Source organism: Nasonia vitripennis, chromosome 5 (assembly GCF_009193385.2).
Source record: "Nasonia vitripennis strain AsymCx chromosome 5, Nvit_psr_1.1, whole genome shotgun sequence".
Classification (NCBI taxonomy): domain Eukaryota; kingdom Metazoa; phylum Arthropoda; class Insecta; order Hymenoptera; family Pteromalidae; genus Nasonia; species Nasonia vitripennis.
In genome coordinates this window covers 5,255,917-5,282,500 of record NC_045761.1, presented here as the reverse complement: position 1 = coordinate 5,282,500, position 26,584 = coordinate 5,255,917, and the positions used below count along the sequence as shown (strand labels likewise).

The window sequence follows — 26,584 nt, the reverse complement described above, 5'->3', positions numbered from 1 at the left end:
ATGCGCGCGCTTTTTGCCGCCGCCGGCAGGACGCTCGTTAGCCCGCACGGCGGCTCGTTAATTAGATAAAGGGCACTTATTATTCACGGGACCGGCAAAAAGTCGACCGCCGCTGGCTGCGCTGCTCTCCAATAAGCGAAAAAGGAGCAGGAGAGAGAACGAAGAGGGTGAGAAAAAACCCCGCGAGGGGAGCATATGCACTGATGGCATATAGGAGGAAAAAGGACGAAGAGGAGGCTTAAAAAGAAAATCATCATTTCGGGGGTATGTACAGCCAAAGGACGATCCCGCGCGATAATGGAGATGAATTCGCGTGCGCTGCCGACGAGGTTAATGTTTTTGCGGCCGAAGGAGCTGCCCGACTCGTTAAGATCCTTTGAGAGGTAGAGCGAGTGTGTGCGAGCACGTGAATACGCTTCGATTCTGCCGACCGCTGCCTCGGCTTTTCTCGCATTTTTCCACGGCTACTTTTTTGCGCTCTCTCTCTCTCTCTCTCTCTCTCTCTCTCTCTCTCTCTCTCTCTCTCTCTCGCTGGCTTATCCAGTCGTTTTGTCACGCTGACGACGACCGCCTCGTTTTTCCCTCCCTCCCCCTTGACTTCCGAGCGAGTTTATTCTTTGTACACGCCCTCTGCGCTTCTTCGAAGCCGGGCTCCGCGAGAAAATGAGAGCGCTTTGTCAGGAACTTCGCGATGAGTGTACATAAATGTTTATAATGCCTCGCAATTTAATGACGCGAAAATTCTTCCGACCTTGTGCATGATTTTGTTTTTACAAAAGCCGTACCCCGAATAATAAACAATCGCGTGTTCGCGGAAAGCAATAATGCGCCGTCTCGTGCGATTGCGGAATAAAGTGAAAAAACAAATAAGCAAAGCTAGAAGGCAATCGAAGAGTCCAGTCGCGTTAGAGTACAGCTCATAGCCGCGACGAGCGATGAAGCAAAAGTCCTTGCCTACTTATGGCCTAACGGCTCAACTATGCGTATAATACACACATTCACGCGGCGGCGCGCATTAGCGTACACACGAGATGAGTATTTACTCGAGTCAGCAGCAGTCGCGCATATCTAGCTGCCTAGAAGTCATCAGCACAGCGGTGGCACTGGCAATTAGCACAGCCCAGCTATAGCACACGACAAAAGGCTATACCTCGCGCGCGTATCATAGGCATGAGTGTGTCTTCTGCGTACATAAAAAGCCGATATAGAAACGAGCCAAGGTCGCGTGCGTAATGAGAGCCGCGAGCTCCAGCAATGTGGCGGCGCATGACTCGCATCCGAAAACCGTGCGCTCGCACCGCGAGTATAGAACAATAAAGCGGCACGTGTACGGAAAATATACTCGCGGAATCGGTCTATTGCTTCTATATCGTATACAGGGACAATCGATCCGGGATCGATCTATTCAGGCGATAAGCTCTCCGAGAGAGAGGCGCAGTGTGTTTCGACACATTTTTTCGAATGGCAACAATTTTAAGTGGGTCGTCGAGCACAGTCGCGCGCGCCTATCGGTTTCGTTTATCGTTTCATTTGGCAGAGCGCTTTTGCGAAAGTCGCGCCGCTGTCGCTTCGCCCGCGACGAATAAAAGCTTTTCCTATCCGGTGTATAGACATACCAGCGATCTCGAGGTCAAGAAGTCATCCTCGTGATACACTAGAGCTTCGCAAATACTTGTGTACGGAAAGAGAGCGGAGATCGTGTGCAGTGTTTCGTTTCGACTGCAAACACGTGAGTCGGTTTATAGCAGCTAATCGATTGCTGACAACTGAATCACACACTCGTCGAATTGATCCGTCGACACAATACTCACAGGAGAAGCGAATCGGTCACTCAGTGTTAAAAACCGCGGAAAGAAAGTCGCGAACAAAAAACAAAGGAGAGAGTGTCATTGTACGATACCGTAGCGTGACTTCTCGGCTCCTTTCCTCCTCGAAATTCATTGATTAGCCGTCAGTCGCACAGAGTGAACATCGTCATCGACGTCGTGTCGTTTATCGCTGAAAGCTCTCCGTTCGCGTAGATATACCATTATTGCACGTATGCGAGAGCGAGTCATCGACATCATCGCGCGGACCACTACAGCGAGGCTTAATTGATCGCAGAGAGAGAGAGAGAGAGAGAGAGAGAGAGAGAGAGAGAGAGAGAGAGAGAGAGAGAGAGAGAGAGAAGTAGCGACGCGCGGCGGCTGTCTTTAATTAGCCGCTGCGTCATCCATGCACATTCTTTCGAAATTGACACGTTAACGGCCCGGGGGGCTGCAGATAGGGTGGAATCTATTTGCAGTATACGGGCGCACCGATTTCTGCCGATCCTTATCTCCGCTGATCTCTACAGGCCTTTCTCCAGCGTCGCTGCTGGTATACACAGGGATTATTTCAGCTAACTATACTTTTTGCCGCACAGCGAGCGACGTTTAATTAAAGTACGACTTCGAAGAGCCGCCGCGGAGAGAAAAAAGAGGAGCACACGCGTTTCGGGCCATAACTCGGGGAATAATAGCATCGATTTCCGCTAATTATCAGTTTTCGCGTCCGCCAATAATCAGCGCTAATTCCCGCGCGCGAGCGGCAAAGTAATGTACAGCCCTATATTTGTCGTGGATTTACGTCGCTCGATATACACGGAGAGCGGCTCTCTCTAATGGTAATCCACGAGCAGCCATATACAGAGCTCGCTCGCGTTAATATTAAAGCGGCGAAACGCGACCGGATCATCTCTCTCTCTCTCTCTCTCTCTCTCTCTCTCTCTCTCTCTCTCTCTCTCTCTCTCTCTCTCTCTCTGGCCGTCATCAGCAGAGAGTGCTTGCTCGCGTTCGAGGAATTTCCCGGCGATTCGCGAGAGGTGAAAAGCGCGGAAATGTGTTCGCGATCCCCTGGCACCATCGCATTACACGTATATCTCTCTCTCGCGGCGTTCAAGTGCACCGGTGCAATATCAGAGCGTATAATGACAGCAATAAGCGACGTGACCGTTCGTCACTTCCGTTGATGCTTTTAATACGCGGTCCCCCCCGCGCGCGCGCGCGCGTGTGTGTCTGTAAGGCTGTATACGCTTTATACACGTACACACGCGCGAGAGCAAGAAGGCGACGCCTCGACGTGTTTTCTCATCGGCGGCCGAGTCGTTGAACCTCGAGCAAGCGAGCGTGAGGAGGCGCTACGGCCAGTTTATATATACGGCACACGCGCCGCGTGTGTGAGTGTGTGAGCGAGCGACGAGAGAAAAATAAAGGAGTAGAAAACAGCATATCGTTTGTTGATTCTACCACGGGAGAGAGCGTGTGTTTGGATTAGCGACGCCCTGAGAGTGTGTTCTTCCTTCCTCTCTATGAGAGAGCTGGCCTTCGACGGCGGATATACTCTTGGTAATCGCATGCTTTCCCGAAATTGCAAGAGTACAGTCCCATGATTTTTCAATAAGAGCACACACGAGATTAAAATTCCGCCCCGAGCGCTTCCGCATAATACACACTCGGCCGTAATGCCTGCGATCGCTCAATCGTGACTTAGGTGGGGCTCTCTCTCTCTCTCTCTCTCTCTCTCTCTCTCTCTCTCTCTCTCTCTCTCTCGCTCGCTCGCGCGCGGCCAACTTAATGAAAGCGAATAGACAGCTGCTGCTGGCTTCCGCGATTATCGACCTCTCGACGCTCGCTCGCTCGCTCGCGCGAATTATCGTAGGAGCTAATCGCAAAAGGGAGCGAGCAGTGTGCGGTGTATGTCCCGTCGCGATCATCGAGATCACCTACTTACTGTGTAGCAGGCCATTATAAAGAGGAGATTTGTCCCGCCGCGAAAGCCGATTCGTAGTCGAGATCGCGACGCTGACGGCGAACGCGGCAACGCTTGTGTAATTATTTCCAGATTATGATCGATCTAGAGCTTCCGAGAGCGTTTCGCTGTTTGCAACTTTGCTAATTTAGACGCCCTCAGCTCTCTCGTAACAAGACCGACTTAACCGACGACGCAGTTGCTGATGTCCGACAGCGAGAGAGCAAATTGTCTCCCGATAATGCCGCTGGAGGTCATTATATAAAAATAACTGTGTACACCCACGCAGCGAAGCCCTTCAATTAAAACTTTTTCCCTCCCGCTCGAGTACGTCCTCCCACTCGATCGATATCCGCGCACAACAGCAATTCGATACTTATCAATGCTAATGACGCAAGTTCGTAAGCCTCGGACGCAGAGAGACGTTGCGTCGGTTTTGACGAAAGCCGCTTCGGAATATTGACGCGCGAGCGCTGGATAGGCGTGAAATCGCGTTTAATACGGTTTCCACCGGGCGACAGTTTTTCAGTCACTTTTTGCGCTTCCGCAAATATACGCTCAGCGACGATTGAACTTTCCGCTGCTGCGTAGAAAGATTACGAGGTTTGCGGACTGGTGAGAATTTTTGCCGATAAATCGACGCGGAGATTACACAGTTCGCTGCTACAGATTTCGGGTTAATTATTTAGCGGTACAGTATAAATGCGTTATGCGCGCGCTGTCTTTTGTTTCACCATTGGCTTTATTACAATCGCGGCTGCAGGACAAAAAGCTTCGTAATAGAGCGTCGGGGGAGCAATAAAAAAAGAACGCCATCCGATGAGCATCGCGCTTGAATGGAGAGAGGGGAAAGCCGTTGAAACAGGTGTGAAGCTTGGTATATCCGTGTGATTTCTATTTTATTGACTCTCCCGCTGGACTCTCTCGATCACGACGACTGCGCTTTGTTCGAGTTATTATAATTTATTTTTCTTCCGCTGAAAAACTCATCGCTCTCTCCTTACTCGCCTCTTCTCTTTTTCCCCGTTCTTTCTTCAAGAGTCTGCGCGAATCCACTGAAAATTTAATTAGCGAATATTTATACTCAGGAGCGAGAGAAAGCCCGGAAAAGCTCTTATTTATCCAAGAATATAAAGCGAGCTGAAAATTACCTGGTTTTTGATTAAAAAATATAGGAGAGAGCGAGAGAAGAAGGAATCCCCAACAATTGAAGCCGGTACAGCTCGAATCCAGAGCTTTTTCTCGCATTTCTTTAATAAAAGTCATTACACGCAGGCGGCGGCCAGAAGCATCGCAAGATTTTAACGTTCCTGCAATGCAAATGCGAGCGGTGTAGTGGCGCGCAAAGAGAAAAAGTACCGAGTACGAGCAAAGGAAGAGTAACGCTGAGTCCACTCGAAAATTGGGGAGAGTTAGCATTGAAGAGGTATAATGCGAAAGCTCCGCGATATCGAATAGACTACACCTGCTGCGGCTGCTGCTGCATTCGAAGAAAGGGGAAGAAATACACGGCACGCAAGCAGAGTCAGAGAGAGAGAGAGAGAGAGAGAGAGAGAGAGAGAGAGAGAGAGAGAGAGAGAGAGAGAGAGAGAGAGCTTATATTATTCCACGAGAGAGCTCGAGCCCTGGCCTTAACGACTTTACAATGCAAATTGTTCAAATTGCCCAACAATCAAGCGACTGCGAGCCGAGTGCCAAGAGCTGCATTAAATAAAATTTACCGAGTTAATCCCCTCCGCCGCCGCCGCGCGCCTTCTCAATTGTGGGTGCGAGGCTTTAGTCGCGGAAAAATATACCAAAGCACCCGCCGACGCGAGGGTCGCGAGCAGCTCTGTTTTTGCCTAATTCCCGCTCTTTTGAGAAAATTATCACCGCGCGAGCTTTTGTCTGTCCACTGCCCCGCGGTCTAATTGCACGGAAAGAAGCGGAAATTAAACGTCAATTAACCCGCGCGTGAGAGGGAGAGGATCCGTCTTACGTGCCTGCGTGCTTCGAGTTCTCACAAGCCTCTTAAAAGGAATGACGAAAACGATGCACGGAAGAAAAACACACACGCGACTTACGGCGACACAGTCACTAATTTTCAAATCACAGCAATTCATCGCGCGTTAAAAGCCGAGCTCCAGCGTCGTCGCGTCAAAGCTAATGCAAACAATTCCCAGAGCGAGCGGCGTGTATTATTCATGCATTAGTCCTGAGAAAAACTGCGAATAATTACTGCAGAGTCCGCGCGACAGCAGCAGCAGCAGCGGCAAAGGAATGACGCGCAATCTTCTTAATTAAGGGAATAGGAAACGCGCTCGGCGAGGCGAAAGTAAACTTTAAAATTCGCTGCTAAAAGGTGTACGCGTGCGTGAGTAAGAGAGAGAAAATTACTCTTCGCTCTCTCCCCCTCCCCCCTCTCTCTCTCTCTCTGTATAGCTTAGTTTAGTTTGAGGGAAAAAGGACAGCGCGGCGGCGGCGGCAGCTGTGCGGGGCAATATAAGCGGAGGCGAATTATGTAGTTAGAGAAGAATAAACAAGCGTGAAAAAAAAAGAAGGAAGGCGGAAAAATTTTTCAGACCGATATCGCGTCAACCCAGAGAGAGCTAGCGGAGAGTTTAGGTATATAGCTCTTTCTCAAAGTGGCCGCCTGAGCACCGTCGTGCGGCAATCACGCGACTTGGCAAACTTCCGGCTTCTCGTCGTCGTCGTCGTCGTCGGCGTGATGGCGAAAAAAGCGTCGTTTAAAGTTTGCGCGCGCTTTTTGCGAAATTCACGGTGACGGCGATTTGAAAAGTCTCTCAAGCAAGAGAGAGAAGCGCTAAGGCGAATCGCCTCGAGAGTGCAGCGCGCGCGTCTTTGAATCGCGGAGCGCGAGCATTTCAGCGGCAAGGGCCTTTCAAAACTCGATATCTTTCATAATACAGTATACTATACACACGTGCATGTACGATGATGCGCAGGCGTAATTAATTCACTCGAACTCATTTATTACCCACCCAGGTATATTTTCTCGTACAAATAAGGTGAGCACTAGCTGCCACACTCGAAAATACGCAATATCCGTTCTCGAGCATTCCTTATCAATGCCGTGTGTATACATTCCGGCGGAAGCAAATCCGCAAATTCAAATAACTCTCGCTAGCGCGAAAGCGCGAAAGCTCATCCGCTGCCGCGGCGCGGCGGATAAAAATCAAGGATTTCCATCGTCGCGCTAGGAAAACGTTTGCCGAGGAGAAATTCTGCAAGTTCAGTAGGGCGGAAAGGAATTCCGCGCGCGTAATCCCGGCGGCGCTCGCTCTCTCGGGCGCGCGTAATCGATAAAGCATCTCCCGCGCGATCGGCTATAAACCGCCGCGCGGAATTCACTGCAATAATAGCCACCGCCGGCGACGCCGAGCTCGAGGAAAATATTGCGGTGTGTATCGCCAAGAAATTTTTAATCCGCCGAGCGATTGTCTTTCATTTTGCAGCAGAGCTTTATATAGCTCTTTATATAGCTGAGAAGAGGCCCGCGTTGCGCGGGTTGTTCTTCTGCTCTCGTTAGGACGGATAAATCCCTGTATTAATAAGAGAGCCTCGGGAGCTCGAGCAATTTGTTTCGTTTCTCTGCGCGTTTAATTTCCCCTCAATGCATCCGCGCGTTCCGGTTGGCAATCGCGAGAATCGAGGGAATTTCTTCGAAAGCTTCGAATTTTTTTCTCGCTCCCTCTCGACCCCCGGAGGAAGAGTCGTAAAGCGCGTAGCGAGGGGATGAATAATTACAGAGCAGCGGCAGAGCCGTTTACTGCACGTAAATAAACAATCTACAAAACTCTCCGGCCATATAAATTCGCGAGCCTACTAAAGCCACGACGACGACGACGAAAATTCACAAGCCTGGCCGGGAATAAACTTTCGAAAGCTCCCTTTCTCTCTCTCGCCCCTAAACGCCGTTATAATACGACTGGCGGGAGAAAAACGGCCGTCGTCGGCGTGTTGCATTTGTTACGCGCGTAAAAGTCCGCGCTACGGCTAGGAGCTTAATCCCGCGCCCGAGTGTATGGCGATGATAAACGCGCTCTTAGTCTTTGTTTATGCGTATACGCGCTAGCTGCGCATAGCTGTATATACAGGGCACCGGCTCGTTAACGGCTGTTCTCCATCTCGCCCGGTCCTATAGCTAGATATATGCAGAGATGCCGCTATGCGGCCTGGTCCTCCCGACTTCGTTAACGAGTCATATAGGCGAAAGCTCGCGGTCGGGGTTAGCGCGCGGGATGAGCAAACGTTGTTAGAAGCTGGGCCAATTGCGCGTGCAGCGCCGAATTATTCGAGTTTCGGCCGAGTTCGGGCGGATCTAATGGCTGCGGGGGATCGCGTTCCGGGACGCGATTTCCACCTTTGTAACGCTGCCGCCGCCGCCACGAATCCTGGCGCATTTTTAGCGTCACTTCTCTCGGCTCCAGCCCCCTGTTCAACCCTTACTTCCGCAAAGTTGTGCTAGCGTGTTACGCGCGCGAGAAGTAAAATTCCCGCTTGGCTGCTCTCTCGGTTGTAATATGCAACGTTTGCCTATATATACTGGCTCTGAAAGTTCGATATGAACGGAGCCACTTCATTAGCAGCGGTGATTCCGAGCATCAAACGTCGATAGGATACGAATAAATTAATCGAGGCAGACGATTCCGACTTTGAAGCTCGGTACCTCGACTATATACTACATAGCGCGCGCCCGAATCAGAGGAAAAAAGTGAACCGTACATCAGAGAGAGAGAGAGGAATCGACGATCGGATTTATCGCACACTCTCGCTCGAGTTTGCGTACGAGTTAACTGTCTCGTTGATTATTAACGAACGAATTAATCGACAGAGCCGGCGCAGAAACAGAGGAGGAGACACAGCAGCTGCAGCGACGCATACGCGGCTTGTTTGTTCACTCTCGACGCTTCGTTTCGATTTAATCGAACGCGTGCGTCGCTGTTTTTTTTTCGCCCAGGCGCGCGCGACGCTCCGTTTAATTACGAATTTTTATTTTGCGCTCACGCGCTGATTGAATTAATTAAAACGGTTCTTCGCAGAGTGACGAGTTATCGCCCACGCTGAAAATGAGGCTGTAGGAGCGAGAGAAAGAGAGAGAGAGAGAGAGAGAGAGAGAGAGAGAGAGACGAATGATTTTTCCGACAGACACCGCCGCTGATCGCGTCTGGCTATATGATTGAAATAATTTGCTCGCGCTTAACATTAGCATCGGAATTATATACACTTTCCTGCCAGTCCGAAGAGGTGAAATAAAAACAAACTTTCCAGCATAATAATTCATGCGCGGCGATACATCATTAATCGCACAGCAAAACATTCCGCGATGACAAGCGAGAACGATATAAATACAAAAGCTGAAACAACGCTAGGGAATTTCTAGGCCTCGATCACAGCGATAAATCGCCGAAAATTTACTGCTCGACTTTTCACGAGATACTCTCGGGCTCGTATAAATTAGCTGTGCCCGTCCGTCCGTTCTATTCGGACGCCTGAACACACCGCAGCAGCAGCAGTTGCCGCTGTATTTTCCAAATTAAAAGCTGCCTGCAGCCCGAAAAAGAAAGCACAACCACGATACCGCTGCTGCTGCAGTTGTCGCGAGCAGAGCAGAAGCTAGCTGCTGCGGAATTCGCGAAAGGGGAAAAACTGGCTGGTTGAACATCGCCGTGTCCTATTCAGCGCGCAAACTGTACATGTAGCCATGCGCGCACGGATAATACGAAGCGCGCGCGCGCGCGCGAGAGAGAGAGAGAGAGAGAGAGTTGAGTTGTGCAACAACCTCATTTTCAAAGTCTCAGAGACAAAGACGGAGCTGCTGCTGCTGCCGCGGAATCGTGTGTGTCATTGAAACGAAACAAGATTAATCGAGCAGCTAGGCCTCGCGAGTGTACACACACACACACATACACACGTCGTGAGAGACTAGTTACGGAATCGCGCCGAATCGAGCCAATTCATGCCGAATCACGAGCACACGCCCGTTGGCAGCGGAGCGATATCTTGGATATACACTCTTACTCTGTGGAGTGTACATACTGGAATGAAGAAAGCGGCAATATCGGCAGTTCCATACGATTTAATTTCTCTCCTCCGCTCTTTCCGCGACGATTTCCTATGCGCTGCATTATACCTATCGCGAATCGATTATGTCGATCTCGCGTTCAGATATCTCTCTCTCTCTCTCCCTACTCCGCAAGGCAGCACGAGTGCACAGCTATCTCTCCAAGCATCGTGCTCTCTATCGTCGCTGCACATAATAGCCGCGCGCCCGTTGCTCAACTAGTCTGTGTGCAGTGTCTCTTATTCTCTCTTGCTCTCGCTCCGTCTGTATCGGTATAGATACGTTTCCATACATACATTCGTAATGACGGCGGCGGGGGTGCGAGCGATCGGGAATCGCGAAATTCCGCATGCATGTCTCTCTCTTTCTGCAGCAGTACAATATATATGCGCATGCATGTGAGTTGCTGCTGCTGCTGCTGCTGCGAAAAAGGAGGCTGCTTTTTTCACGCTCCAGATCGCCCGACGCGAGGAAAGTGATCCTTTTCAGGCCTAAGTGCCTGGAAAATCGCGTGAGCGATAGCCGAGTAGTATGCCGGCAGGAGGAAGAGAAAGAGAAAGAGAGAGACTTTATCGCGCATATACGGACTTTCTTTCTCTTCGTCTTGTTGTGCGAGCTGCTGCAGCGAAGAGGCTCTGCTGCTGCAGCTGCGAGCACAATGCCGCCGCCGTGGCGCTGACTGTTTTGCATAGAGAAGCGAGCCACATAGTCGAGAGGAATGGCGAATGCATGTGTGTGTGGGTAAGCGAGTCGAATTTACTTTCAGGCTATTGACTGTGTACAGCGCGGTGCTGCGATGCATTAATGCATCGAAAATAACCGATCGCGCCGAGATCTCTCTTTCTCTCTCTCTCTCTCTCTCTCTCTCTCTCTCTCTCTCTCTCTCTCTCTCGGCTCTGCGCTTTTGCCTCTTATATGTAATTGACTTCGCATCTCATATAGTGGGCCAGTATCACCTTCTTAAACGGACGCCCGGACCAGTTATGGGACAAACTTTCCCACACGAGAGATATTTTCAGGAAAACAAAGACAGCATCGCCATTTTTTGCGCCGATCCTTCTCACGCACTCGCGGGAAAGTGAAACTCGCCGCGCGTGTATAAGTATATATAGATCTCCTCGCGTGCGCGCGCGCGAGGCGAAAGAGGGAAAGCGCTCGGGTTTTTTTTCGCGACCAGGTGAGAAAAAAGTCGCGAGCACACGCATCGGCGCTTATCGTCCCGCGGGCTCATTACCGCCCGCGCGCGAGTGCTTTTGTTGTTACCTCCGACGTTTGTTCTCCTTCTTCTCTTGCGGTGGTTAATTACCGCGAACTCGCTCTCTCGCACCTACACCTTACGTGGAGACATCCCGAGAGTCGTTCGCCTGTTATACAGGTACGTGCACGTATCGCAATTCTCGCTCGTCCCACAGTGGCTTTGCGCAACAAGCATAATTAATCGTCGTTTTTATACAGCTTATAAGTACAGACACACAAACACACACAGGCAGGTAGCGGAGTCCGAAAAAAAGAAGCAAACTAGACCATAGGCCACTCTCGCAAGCACTCGAGCGTGAATATGCGTGGCTCTGGTTTCTTTCGTTTCTCCCTCCCACGCCGCCGGACGACACTCGCATTCACGTTGCGTATACACACGCGGCCCGCAGCTGTCAAGCTCAGGTGCGTGCAGTGTGCGCCCCGCGCTTTGTTCGCTACTCTCCCCCACTCTTTGCGTAGGTGAGCGCGTATTCCACTGGCCTACAGACTATACGTAGCTTACACGCGGGTGTATCAGCGAGATGCCGGTGCGTTTGACAGCGGTTCGGGATTTTCGGAATCGACCTTGGCTTCACCCCGCTTTATATACGTAACCGAAGAGGGAGAGAAGAGAACATCTCGCTTCTGCACGACGGTATCATTTCGAATCGGACATTTATGTACACGTATACAGACCCGAGGGAGTTTTGTCGACGCAAACCGATACATCGATATACAGCCCGGCGGCGTAATTAATAAACGAGCCGCCTCTCGGAGAAAAACGGCTTCCCGTTATTTGCGTGTGCTATACACGGTCGAGACGAAAAAAAAAAACACGCGCGCGCGCTTATGCTGTACGAGAGAGAGGGAGAGAGAGACGCAGACGTCGAGTCGAAGCGCTCGATGTTTAATTCAACGAAAAATCGGCAGCCGAGAGAGAGAGAGAAAGAGAGAGAGAGCGCGTAGGGGTCAGCGGCCGCTTCTGACACATTCGACGACGGCCGTGCGCGCGAAAAATGAAATCGCGCATCAATCGATTCAACCGCTCGCGAGCGCGTAAACGTTATAGTGTGCACGAATCTGTAGGCCGAAAGGGGAGAGCGAGCGAGAGCAAGAATGAAAGGGAGCAGAGTAGACGCGGAGCAAACTTCGCGTCACCTGCGTCGCATACGTATACGCGAGAGAGCGCGAAGGTATTACTATACTACTACTCGTCGCTCCCTCTCTCTCTCTCTCTGTCTCTCCCCACCTCCAGCTGACGCTACTACTACGACTACCCGTTTTTACTATACTTATATATACATATAACGCGTACGCTACAGTTGGTGCAGCCCGCTGCTGTTACATGCGCCGGCGGCCCCTCCGCGCGCGCGCCGCTCGGATGAAAGTTCGAAACCGGTTTTTCGAGTGTGTGTAGCCGAGAGACTAACAGCCGCGACGGCGTCGAGCTGCAGCGCGAGCGGACTCTCAATCGGTTCGGCTCGGCTGTCTCTCTCTCTTTCTACGTATGTGCACTTTTATCATCGCCGGCGCAGACTCTATAGTGGCGTAACCCTTTCTTTCGATTCAGCTGCAGCTCTCCATGTGTGCTATAGTGTCCGCGCGCAGAGGCGTCGAGTGAATTTCCCTTCTTTCACGAGACGGGACTGCTTTTACGTTACCCGATGCGTTTGCCAATGAGACAGTTCGCGGTGTGTACGAAATATTGCTGACCTTATTCAGCGATTGCGAAACGCGCATAAAGCGCGCAGCAAAAACTTTGTTATTCGCCGAACTAGCTAATTTACCGCGCGCAAACACATCGACTGCGCCTTTTGCAAACTGCGCGTAAATGGGGAATTCCACTCCAGTCGTATGCATATGTATATAGCTTGGTCGAGATTAGAATTGGAATTTGTTCGGGAAATGTTCGTCAACCGTATCGAGTATACCCGTTTCTGGATTTAATTTCTCCGCGATTAAGCAAATCTTCGATACTTATCGCGTTTCTCGATGGAAAGATCAAAATTATTTTTCGCTATAAATATCCGACAAAGTCGACAAGAAGCATGTCGGCTCTGACAATAATATCCCAGCAGTAGCAGCAACTCGAATCCAATAGCCTGTAAAAGTAGTTCTTCCGAAAGTCAGAGCTTCCCTCTCGGCTTTCCGGCATCGATCTCAAAATCGACTTTCAGCTCACTTGCCCGATTCGCCTTTCTCTCTCTCTCTCTTTCTCACTCTCTATCTATACACATTTGATCGAGCGGCCCCTGCGCGAATAAAGAAAATCAGCCGCGTCGCGCGTATCAAACAAAAGAGACGCCACAAAGACGCGGAGAGCTGCGGGGCGCGCGAGTCGCACGGCTGAACTTTCTTAAAGGGACTGTACAGTGTACCACCTATATAGATATATTATATACACACAAGCGGAGAAAGAGGGGTTATACGTGTACGCTGCCGTGCGGCGCGCGGTTCACGGTTAAATTGATACAAGCCAGTCTCCGATTTCCTTGAAGGATTTTTAATCGTCGTTCTCCTTCTCTCTCTTTCCCTCCACTGCAGTTGGATATATAGATGGCATTGTGTGTGTGTGGGTTAATACGCGCTCAAGTGCAGCGCGTGAAAGACGAGCCTAATTTCGATTAGAGCTCTGAACGAGGCAGGATGCAGCAGCACTGCTTTTTGTAGATTACGGCCGCGGGAGAGTTTAATGAGAGCCGAAACGAGTTTTCTTTGATTCGGAGGCTGATGGAGAGCCGTTAGTTTTTGGGAGAGAGAGCGTCTATGGCTTTTCGATCGTAATGGATCGGGGTCGAACGGACGCATACATTACGAGCTGTTTTTTTTGTTTTGTGTCGTGCTGTATAAAGCGAAATTTGCATTATTAACGAGCTTTCGCGGGATTCTTTAGCTTCTGTTATTAAAAGCGAGTTGGGCTTGAATTAATTCATTTGGCGGACTAGAAAATAACAGCGAGTTTCAGCTCATAAATAGCTAATTGACAAAAGAAAACACACGTCGAGGACGGAAAAGCGCAATTTCCCCGTGCAAATAGACAACGAATTTCATTAAAAATCCGACCTCCCTGTGTCCCTCCCTCTCTCCCAGTCTCATCTCCATGTATAAACAACGCGCGCACAGATCCCCGGACGGTACACCGCAGCATCAGAGAGAGAGAGAGAGAGAGAGAGAGAGAGAGAGAGAGAGAAAAAGAGAGAGCTTCGTTCCCCGCGAGAGACTGCAAGCCAATAAAAGGCCGTATCAACTAATTCAGCGGCTGCAGAGAGCTACGGTTATCCACTTGCGGAATATACCGCTCCTTCGTGAACGAGGCAAAATGACAAAATGACGCCGTCAACGAGCTCGGGAGTACCCGGTCTATATCTCTCGCTTCGCTCTGCGACTCGTTTGTGTATACGGAGCACTGACTGCATCAGCGGAGACACACGAGCACGTGAAAAACGCGCGCGAGCATCGCGTAAGCCGCTCTTCCGCGTCTTTGCGCGGCTTCTCTCGAGTGTGTACTCTGAAATCGATGTAAACACTAGGGAGAGAAAAGCTGACACACATAGTAGCTGGAAATCCCAACAGTCGTACTCACCGGTATTCCGCAGAGGACGTCCGCGATCCTCGCCTCGGCTTTTCCTCTCTCGCTCTCTCGACGGGCAGAGCTGCAGTCGATTTCCCGCTACAAACGGATAAACTCGTATATACAACTGAACGGCACCACCAATTCCACACGTGTCGCTCGAACCGTCACTGTCGGTCACTCGGACGCCTATGCGAACAACCTCCTCTCCCCTCTCGGCAACAATCACTGATACATGTATATTTACTCTCGCGCACGACACGCACTCTTTTGTTTCTCAGCTTCGCACGGATGTATCTAAATCTGCATGGATATCACCGTGTGCACACGAGACGGAGAGAAAATACGCGAATAAACAAGCACTGTGTATGTACGGGGGCGCCCTTTGTCCTCGCGCTCGCGAGGAGAACACGCTGCAGCGATCTGCCGCCGCCGGTTGTGAGTATCGTATATCGTATATTCTGCGCTGACGATGCGAGGCGACGACGTGATCCTAGCCTCGGTGTCCCGCCATCAGCGGCTGCGATACCAACGACGAAGCAACGGTCCTGCGATCGACACTGACGCGTAGGTATACGAAGAGCTGAGCAGCAGCAAAGGATACGCGAGGCGCGGCGGTCGGCTCGCAACTGAGCGCCGCCGCGAGTGGAACGACTCGAGCCGGCGCCGCTTCCCGCCGCTCGCTCTCCCCCCACCACTATACCGCGCGCGACCGATGCTGCTGCCGCGAGAAATGTGTTGCAGTTCCTATATATACTTATATATCGCAACGGTTTTTCGCCCGATGTGTTTCTCTGGCTTTTCAAGATGGCCGTTGCAGACCGGCGATCGTTTTCAAGCTAGGTGCAGTGCATTTTCCATCTCGACTAATGCGTCCGCGATGGTCATAACCGCAGCACCGATATCCGACTTGAATTGTTAAAATGTCCGATTCGTCATCCGATGCGTTTGTCGTGGATCTTCGTGCATTAAACAGACTCATACCTGCCAATGCGGAAAATGTGAATCGCGAGTGACGTGTACATCAGAGTAGTTGATAATTTCCTGCTCACGAAGACGGCTGTAAAATAGCACTGGGTAGGTAGCACTGAAAAATCTCTCAGAACGCGATCCCGGCTTTGCGGAAGTTGTGGAATTCAAAGTTTTCGAAGGCTCTCGCTTCCAGGTTTTTTTTTCGGGAAGGACTGTGGAACAGATCGCTCTCCGCGCGAGAGGCTAATTGCGGCTATTCTCTCTTCTCGTCGGACGAGTTTGGATGCTCGACTTTTCGCTTTATTGCTACCGTTCGCCCCGCATTCTTACGCCGGCAGTTTTTAGGATGATGGCGCTGGACGGGGGGGGGGGAGGCTGTGTATAGGCGAGGTTAGGCGCAGCTCTCTCACTCTAGACCCAGATTTTTGCGGAACTTTCAGAAGTGCTTTTCGCTATTCGACCATACTGGATACTTATTTCCCGTTGGCTACGACTACTGCGAATGTTCTTTTGTCTCGGTGATTGCTTCCTTTTTTGCTGAACGTCAGGTCTCGCTTTGAGAGAGTTGTGACGATTGATTGGCTTCTTTGTACGAATATCGTTCTCTCTCTCTCTCTCTCTCTCTCTCTCTCTCTGTGGTATCAAAATTGACCCAATAATCCGCTAATCCGAAAATATCAGAAGTCGATCGTGTCGTCTCTGAATTATTTAAATAGTGCATCCTTCAAGTATTCATATCACGAAAAACTTCATTCCAGAGCAAGAAAGCAAGTACATAAACTACACATACACTCCGTGCAGCTCGCTCGCTCGCACGCACCGAAGCTTCCAGTCCATTTGTTTATCTCCCCCTTTTATTTCATTCCTCGCTCATGACACGCCGCCTCTGCGGCGGCCCTTATTTTCCTCTCCTCGGAACGCGAGCGCCGCGACTCGATTCCTTTTTCTCACCGCTCTGTCGCTCTCTCGCGACTTTATTTTCTCATAGTTCTTTTGCACTCGCTCTGCGCGCGCGCGCGGGGAGAGTCGCCGATATACCCACGGAGCCATTGACGCTCCTGGGGTCGTCGATCTCCAGCGCTGCTGCTGCTGCTCCTCTGCGGCAACCTCATCCTCTCTCTCTCTCTCTCTCTCTCTCTCTCTCTCTCTCTCTCTCTCTCTCTCTCTCTCTCTCTCTCTCTCTCTCTCTCTCTCTCTCTCTCGGCTATATAATATCTCCTTGAGCTTCTCTCCTCCCTTCGTCCCTGCTGCGCTGCACCGCCTCGCTGATCGTCTTGGCTCTGGCTGTGTATATTTCTTCTGCGCCCGCGAGAGTAAGCGAATAGCAACATCGAGTCCCTAATGTAGTTTGCGTTCGCCGCAGCAGCGCGGAAGGGGGGAATTTTGCGCTCCGCGAGCCTGTACGTCTCTGCTGCGCCGTGTGCTTGTATACAGATAAGGAAATTATGGATCGTCGATTCTTCCCTTTGATTTACGTCCTTCGGAAGTGTATACCCGTAACGTGTACGCCTGTACTTGGTCGCGTTGGATTCCGGTTTCGAGAGTGTATCGTGAACTTTTTCAATTATTAGCCCCTCTAAACGGCTCTCGATTCGATCAAACGACACCGTATACACGGCTTTGTGTAACACTGCGCCGGCCGTCGCGCGCGTGTACCCATACGCACACACAGCTGATGTGCAGTGTCGCTTTTCCTTTGTGCCATTCGATTCCCTTTTTCTCGCTCTCGACGCGATTGAGATCTCGACTCCGGAAAACAGCTGCGATACGCGCTCATAATCTCTGCGTAGCGTGGAAAAGAGTAGGCTTATTCAGCCGGGAATTCAAGGAGGCGATTTTTCATTCAAATTAATTCGCTAGCAGTATAGCCCCGCAGCTCTGGAAAGACGAGTATACAGCGGCCGAGAGTTGAAAAGCAGAAGCAGCGCTCTAAATGAACGCCGTTGCGAAAGTCGATTATAAACCGCGGCGCGGATGCAGCTTGAAAAGAAACAGCAGTACAAGCAGAGCCTCGTCGCTTTCAAAGCGCGCGCACTTTTCCAAGACCGCCGCGGAACGCGAATGAAATAAACAAGACGCTTATATTTACACGCGAGAAAAGTGCGGGAAAAATAATCTCGCCGAGAGATGCGTATGACGAAACGAAGCTGGAAGACTCGGTATCGCAATCGTCAGATGTTAGAGGCGGCGAATTTTAAAAATGCGCCAGTGTAGAAAATGTTACGAGCTTTGAGAAATCCTGGGCTAAGGATAGAACCGATTTTCCGGGAACACGAGCGCGTAGAGGGAACGAAGTGTTTACACGCGTAGCTGCGCTCGATGCTTATTCGATTCCGATGACTTTAAATACCTATGGATATGAATATTTTATACACTCGCGGATGTATTATGTACGAGTGAAAAAGATAACACGCTTTTTCGGTGTAAACGGATCAATAAGCAAGTCACACACGTTACAATTTCTGTGCAGTCAAAACAAACGTGACCGCACGGCTGCTATAACAGAACGCGTATAAGGACTCGAAATCCGCGGCGACTGTCGGAAATAATGCATCCGCGCGTGTTGTCCGGACATCACTTTCGCCCAGCGGCAATACGAGCGCGAGGCTACGGCGCGAATCTGCGGTCGACGAAACGCTCGTCCCGCGCGCGAGTTGTACGATCGCGAGAATGAGGCGTTTTCCTAAAGCACACGCGGCGTAATCGTCGAGCTTATTACACTTTGTGCATATCCTGCATACGGCAGACGACGCGGCAGCGGACCTTCCTGTAACACACTACACAAGAGCCGCTGTTTGTCGGACGCGCGTACAGCGATGCATTATTTCCGACTGTCGAGCAGTGCACCGCTCCAAGCGCTTTGTACCTATGCCGCGACGTCGCTGATGTGGTCCGGCGTTTCGTGTCGCCGAGGCCAAACTCGACTCGCTGTATTAAAGATTAGACACATTGCGCACCCTTTACGCGGCTATAAGCGGGAGTATAAACATGTCCGAAGGAAAAAAAGCAGAAGGAATTGAAACAAGGTCAAACGTTGTGCAAACAAACGCACCGCGCGCGTACGCCTGTCCTATCAGCGGTGGAAAGTGTCCGCATCCATAAATATAAAAAAGCCCGTAAATCAAGCGCTATAGAAGAACACCAATACCTATACCCGTACTATAGCTCATACACACAGATACTTTCTCCATCGAAGCGCGAAGGCTATCGACTCCGCGCGGCCGCGCTAATATTCCAGACTGCGTGACGCGCTGCGCGTATCTGCGACTGTACGGAGCGCGTGGGCCGCAAAAAAGGCTCTTCGCTCGCGCACTGCAGCAGCGCGCGCTAGGCGTGTCGCGAGTTCGTTCTACGCTCTACAGCTATGCGTTATAGGCGTGTAGTCGAGAAAATGAGATCCCAGCAACTGAATTAATGGACGAGAGATGCGCGCGCGTATACGTATAGTGTGTTGTACGGAGAAGCGAGGAGCGGTTAATGGGACGAGTCTCTGGTTTTTCCTCTTTGCCGGAGAGAAATCGGATCATACAGCCCGATGGGCGACGTGGCGGCGATGAGCTGATTAGGGAAAAATCGGACTGTGAAAGAGCTCTCGTCATTATTGAGCGAGCGCGGCAATTATTTCATTCGCGGGATTTTCGCTCGGAGCTGTTCGAGAGAGCTGCTGCCAAGCGGGTCATTCTGTGCCCCCCTTCGGGGATAATCTCGATTTATTCCGTGCGCGCGCGATTCTGGACTTTTTCGGAAAAGTAATCGTCGGCTCGGTTTATGTATACACATATTTCGTCGATACATTATTTTATCAGGCTTTGAAAATCCATAAGATGTATCCAAGTGAAAGCGCGCGCGCGCAATGATAATTAATGAAAAACAACAAGTTTTATTTCGGATTCGCCGAGCTTACGTGCGTATACGCGCGGGCATTGCCACTGGTCAAGCTGCGAAAGTTTCTCCTCTCTTTTTACGACTCACTTGTATACCCGCCGCGTTTCGCGCGCGTATATGACCGGCAATAAATAAATACATATACAAACATCCACGCGCACGCCGCGCTATCGTTACCTTCGTTATACGATTGTGTACGCTCTCGGAAGAAAAAACAGACAGGCGAACGGCGCAATGTAATCGACAGCGCCGCTCGCATAATCCGCCAAAATGAAAAACGAGCCTCGACTCGAACACGGAAAAACTTTCGCGCTGCAACATCGTCGATGCGCGTCCGTTTGCGCGTCAATCGCTTACGGAGAAAGAAAATCGTCGAGAACCGCAGAAATATCCAGCAGCAGGCGCGTCGAAAAAAAGAATTGCGTGCAGCACACCTATTTCTATACACGCATTATACGCGCAAGCGACTGTGCAGCGACCTGTTTTCTCATTTTTGTCGTCCGGTGCGGCATATCAGGTTTGCGTTGCGCAGGTGAGCGAGAGAGTCGGAGTGTATCTGCGCACTGCGCAGCCGATCCCTTAACTCTCTCTCTCTCTCTCTCTCTCTCTCTCTCTCTCTCTCTCTCTCTCTCTCTCTCTCTCTCTCTGTCTTCAAGCTCCACGTCTGTATATGATTAAAAGCACGTCAAAAATATATAGAAATGAAGTATAACTTGGCACGTTTCTTGTTAATCTAGCCTACATAGGCTTGAAGGGGACGGAAAAACACTCAAAATTAGGTTGGCTAAATAGCTTATAACTCTTGTATAATACTCTGTTTGACGAGCTTCTCCTGTTGCCAAGCTCTGTACATCAAGCTTACAGGCAAGAAGTACATTGCTCGATGATGACTAGTATTCGACGCAAGAGCCTTTATACGGATACCGTCTACAGCGGCCTTTGCGAAAAAGCTCTCATGTCGCCCTTTGACCGTGTCACATTACACGCGCGCAGGGCTGTGGCTAATCGTCACAGCATCCATAGTTCGGGCTTGGGTATATCAAACGCTGATTCATTACGCAATGGGTCCTAGCTCCAAAGGGAGAAACGCTCTCTGTACGGCGTTATTAATCAGCAATTCGTGTCGTCAAACTGCAGAGACATATTCCTCGAGCGAATAAGTATAGATCGCGGCAGACAGCTATCATATTAGCTATCGCTCGCATTTCTAAACTTTCTACTAAACTGCACACGTTCGCGAGAAGTAGATCAGCGGATAGAGGACGTCGGCTGCGTCCGAATCTTTTCTACGCGGTTAATTCCAAAAGCTAACAACCAATCGCATTTTTCTTATCAAAAAGCTCTCCGGGGACGCACGCGCAGCTTGGCCATTAAAGGCAAGATGCCGAGAATGCCGCACAATTTGTCAAAGCTATAGGTCGCTCTCTCTCTCGGCTGTGAGAAAAACTACCATATTCGCTTCTATACAGTCGCGGAGTCTTGAAAAGCGGCAAACTGGCCGTGGAGGAGAGGAAAAAAAGGCTCTTATGACTTGCAAAGCTGCGCCGCTGCTGCAGCCGCTGCGATATTACGCGGTCGGATATTGCGGAATCTGCGGGGACTTGTTTACATAAAACTCGCGTGCTGCCGTGTGTTAGTGTATAGAGTGCACATCAGAGCGGGAGTAATATATACGGAGACTCCTATAGCGCGAAACTCGCCGCGATTCGTCATAATCTTTTCATCGACTAACCGGCTATGGCCAATCGATCAGTCGATCAATCAATCATCCTTTCTCTCTCTCTCTCTCTCTCTCTCTCTCTCTCTCTCTCTCTATACAGCCGTGCAATACTCGGCGCGCATAGCTGCACGTTCCCCGCGAGTGCTAAACTGCTCGGGTCTGCAGCAGAAATGAATTATCGGACGCGCAAGTACGCCTTTCTCTCGGGATCCTCCCCGCTAAACACATCAGTCGTACTGCAGGGCTCTGGGGATTCGGTACGTGTACAGCGCATATGTATACCTATATACCCCGAGCTGCACACCTGCCGCTCGCACGTGTCTATTTTTGCGCGGACGATTCCTTGCGGCCGAACTGGTTCCCTTGCGCAACTGCGCATGCGTGCGCGCCGATCTGCGTTTTTCGAGAGCCGCTGCTGCAATTTGCTCACGCGGAGCGACTCGTTCGCGACAATGATTTCGCCTGCGTTATTGCGAGCAAGTCGAGTAACCGGCCGTCTTTTTAGCGCAGAGATTCCGCGATGCTTTGTATACCGGGAATCAGCGCGAGGAATTTGAATCTACTTTTGGACCAGTTATCATTTCTTCTTACTCTCGCTCGTTATTCAAATCCCCGCGCACCGACGTTTCGACGTCCTCGTCAGTTCTCGTTCGACCAGTCGAGCCGTTAGACTTTCTTAACCGCTAGTCGTGCGTTTCTGCTCCAATTTACCCAGACACGTTTACGCGTGGATATACCCTCTGGGCTCTCTCTCTCTCTCTCTCTCTTCGGACAATTGTAATGTTGATAGCCCGCGATGATCGGTGCGCGAATTAATTAAGCGCGGGAAGAGGGCCGCTCGATGAAATTTACAGCGTCGCTTAGAAAAAAGCACTCTGGCGCTCTTTTGTGAGGGGCATCAAAGGAATTAAGCGCAGGCGCGAGATTAAAGACTATAAAGATCCCGAAAGTGTCGAGCTGAAAACTGTGCTCGCGGGCTGATGTCTGCAGGTTCGTTAGACCTTTTGGAATTCATTAAAAAATTCCAGAGCTTTATACGCCGCAGTATAAAGTAGTAGCGTTGGTCTGCTCTCTGCTAATTATCAGCTCACGCGCGCGCGCGGAACACGTCTCTCATGAGCACGTGTAATTGCATCGGAATAAGCTTGCGCGCGCGTGCAGTGTGACTGATAAAGCTGACGCGGGAAACGACTCGGTGCGATGTGTATATCCCTTTTTCGGGTCGGTGTACCATATATTCTATTTTTTTTTTTTTTTTTTTTATATCATCCTCTCAGACCTTGGACTAGCTGTCACACATAAGACGCTAGTCTGGCGCAATCGACCCTCCGGGCGACGCACACGTGCGCGATTCGATCCCGATCTAATAAGGGAGCCTCGTTGCATCCTCGATAGATCGACGACACTCGCTACCAAAGTTCTCCGAGTATGTAAGCGGGTAATCAAAGCGAAAAGGCAATCAGTGCGCGAAATTTCCACGCGGCCGATAATGACCCATATACGCAGCCGCAGTACACAGAGGCGCGTGCATAAATAAACGCGGGCCGAGCACAATGCACGCGTCGGGTCAAAGTTTCGCGGCGGGGACGGCCAACAGGTTTACCGCCGGGGTTGACGGATAATGCGGCGCCGCGTCATTAAGCTAGTTGGCGGGTTCGTGTAGCAATTAGCGATCGAGGCGTCCGAACTCGCTGTACCCGCGGCTTCTAATCTTCACCGCGGGACAAAGGCTGTGTGTGCGGCGAGAGATGCAGGATTGCAGAGCGCACGCGTGCATGTCAAGTGCATGACGCTTGGATTTTAACTCTTTTTATCCAACTCTGATTAGCTTTGATTTGTGCTGCCTATTTCTTTTCGCGCTTCGGTTATTGTCGTCTTCGGTACTGTCACTTTTGACAGACGCAGTTACGCGATTACGCGAAGAGTGCATCTGTGCAAGGTAATCAGCTTTTCGGTTGAATTAATCCGTGGTTTCATTAATAGAAGTGACTGGAAGCTCGATTCCTCCGACTCAAAGAGCGTTCCAATAATTAAAACTTGAATAATTGAGCATCGCAAAATGAGAGAGCCGCCCTACTTCGACTGGAATAGGTCAGTGTAAAATCAATTCTATTCCATAATACACCTACTCTTCGAGTAAAATTCACCTCTCTCTTTCTCTCTCGCTCTCTTACAAGATTATAAAGCGAGATAATACATGATACACCTCTGGATCCGCGTATAATAAACGTCCCCGTCGCGCAGACAACGCAGCGGATCCCGTGCGCACGTCCAAGGGTCCGTTAGTGAAGCCATCCGCTGAATAATCAACGTCCCGCTAAATTTATTGCACGGCCCGCTTCCTCTATACATATCCACCTATATATAAGTATAAACACCGCAGACGAAGGCCGATGAAAAGAGTATATCCCTTGTATACGTACAGCGCATCCCGCGTCATCGGCGGTGCATCGCCACCCGTAAAGACAGCTCTCCGTAGCGGTTTCAACTCCCGAACGTGACTCCGAAACAAAGAAACTCGCGACAGACTGACAGACACGTGAGCCTAGGAGAGAGAGGGAGAGAGAGAGAGAGAGAGAGATGGAAAATAAAGCAGGACTCAATTACAACTCTCGGCGCGGAGGTGATGCTGCGCGCCGGGATTATTCTAATTGGCTCTTGACAGCCGGTCAGCCCTTCGTTCATTCGTACGTTATACCCTTGCTATATCTTTTCGCGGGAATAACGTACGTTATGGTCACTAACAGACGCCGCCCATCCAGATCTTTTTATACCCGTTCAATTAGTCCGCGCGTCAGTCCAGCAGCGGAGGTGAAAGATCGCTTCAATACGCTTTATCACTCTCGGAAAAATACGTGTCATAAGTATAAGCCGCGCGGCGGTGTAATGAATTTTTTCAAGCCCCATCGCGGAAAACGATTAAGCATTGCGCGCTTCCAGAAAAGCCTATGTTGCGGCGGGTATAATATAATAGCCCTCGGGCGACTCGTGTATACTGCTCGTCGCTTACTGGTCCTTGAAAAACGCTTCCAAGACACACGCCGGGGCCGCTCGTAAATCCGCGTATTAGCGAGCCGTCGTCGTCGTCGTCGTCGTCGTTGGCACACCGAGTCCAGACGAAACACCAAGCGAGAGAAAGGATTGCGCTTGCGTCAGAGCAGCAGCCGAGAGCGAGGATTTTCGGGAGTATAATATATAACACGTAACGTACTACAGCCTTTAGGAAAGGCCCTGTGTGCCAGTACACAATAACATTACGAGCCAGACAGGCGTGCTCAGCTGAGCTGCGATGTCGAGAGTCGATAAGTGAAAAGGCTCTCGATCGGCCTGTGTAAGTATACGCTGCATATAATCGAGAGTAAAAGTCACTGGCACGCCGAGGACACACGCGCGAATATCGCCGCCTTTCTCGACTCGAGCCCGCGCTCTAGGTATATAGATTTGTAACAGTGTCTCGAGAGCTCCGACGTCTCTCCTCTCGATTCGATTGTCAATTAAAAGGGCCGCGTTCCGCCCGGCTGCAGTCGAGGATCATATATGAATTGTCATCGTTCGCTTTCACCATCCCGGCTCCTCGACGCGCTCATTCATATTTCTGTATTGCTTTTTTATTTATCATCATCGAGTGTGTTTTTGTAAAACAGGCTCTACACCGCGCGATTGTGCGAGATTTTTTTTCAATACACGCGTACGTGCAATTGATTAATCTACCGACATGCTCGTCCAAAGTGCGCTTTCATTAAAAGAGCAGACAATCGCATGTACGCGTTTTTATTAAAAAAAGAGGCGCACGGGCTATAATAAAGGATGAACCCCATATCAATCACGGAAAAAGCGCGTGAAGTGCCAGGTTATTGTTCGCTCTTCGCATATAATAAAAGTCCAGCGACGCCGGCGTTGAGAGGAGATTCATACGTGCGGAATTTACGTGTAATTTCAACAGATAATTATTCTACCGTATATTGTCCGTTCGGTGCGGTCAACAATGACGCTCGCCTCATTACGCTTCAGCCTTCGAAGCCACGTTATCCGCATCTCGTAGCGAGAATATCGTGATAAAGCAAGGAATTATAAAAAGGACCGCGCGCGACTGAACGAAGAGAAATGGGATCTGTGACATCGGGAGAAAACACACACACACATGCATCCGGTACACACACGGGAAAAATAATAAAAGAGGGATAGAGTCGCGCGCAAATGCGTTAAAAGCCTCGCTATACAAAGCGAGTTCCTCGTTCTTTTTTCCCTCTGCCGCCGAGCGTGTAATTACTTCATTACGAGTCGTTTTAGAATTTCAATATGGAAGGGATGACGCATCGCCGATGTCCGCGCGAGGTGACTCGTATGAACATATATACCTATATAGCAGCGAGTCACATACTCGTTGGCGAGCTATGCCATACGTCTTTCGCGCGCATATATATACTGCATTTTTCCAAGTTTCATCGCGGCGGCATTTCTTTTATTTTAACGAGCGCGTTTTGTTATACGCGAAAGCCAAGTATGGAGCTTTTCGCGGCAAATGGCTTTCTGCAGACTTTGCCCGCGTTTCTAACAAAAGCTTTTTATTGGAGGATACTAATGCCGCTAATGGTTGGAATGTACGCGTGTTCTTGCGCCTACCTCGCGGGAGATTAACATAAATTTATTCCGAGACTCTGTTTACTCGCATGAAGAGATGGATTTGTTTCTCATTCTCGTTAACGAGTCGCTTGAATTTTAAATCGGCCTTTTTTACACCTTTATTCGCGTATAGGCGCGAACAAGCGTATTTTATTCTACACGTTTAAAAAAGCGGCGTTCAGTGCCAAAGGCAAAGTCGAGAGGTTGATCCCTATGAATATTCTCGAGATTATACGTTTGACGAATTCGAGAAATTTTCATACGTCGACTCGTTCGCGCTACGCGTAGAGCAGTAAACTTTAATTCGATTCGCAGAGCGAGACTCTGCCTCGAATAAAACTTGGAATCCACCCGCGTTTTCATATTTTACCGAAGCAAGTGCAACTTTTTAGAGCGCCTTTTGTTATACCCGAGATTAAACGTTAAAATTGTACGTCTCGCGTGCTGCAACAACTACGCTTTGTGCGCGCATTTCCAACTTCATTTGTCAGAGCGAAAAAAATTCTTCCCGCGAGTCTCCGTTTCTTTGCAGCGGTTACAATCCTTTTTTTGTAGAACGAGTGTTATAGAAGCTATAAAGATATAAAGCGTGTATGGAATTTACATCGCGTGTGTGTATAACCGTACATGGCGTTTAAACTTTACAAACAACTTGCTTGTGTTTTTACTCGCCGCTCTAGTAGTAGTGTAGAGCATCAGTATTCCAGATTCTCTTCTTTTTTTTACAATGACGCTCGGAGGACGT

The 26,584-nt window shown here is 50.0% G+C and overlaps 1 protein-coding gene across 3 annotated transcripts in view; it reads right to left on the bottom strand.

Annotated features, from left to right (window-relative positions):
* Positions 1–15,270, bottom strand: part of LOC100123597 (semaphorin-1A) — a 174,579-nt gene extending 159,309 nt beyond the window's left edge. For all 3 annotated transcript variants that reach the window (XM_031932025.2, XM_031932027.2, XM_031932028.2), the window contains exon 1: positions 14,652–15,270. The gene's annotated coding sequence lies outside the window, so the exon portion shown is untranslated. The remainder of the gene's footprint in view (positions 1–14,651) is intronic.
* Between the last annotated feature and the right edge of the window lie 11,314 nt (positions 15,271–26,584).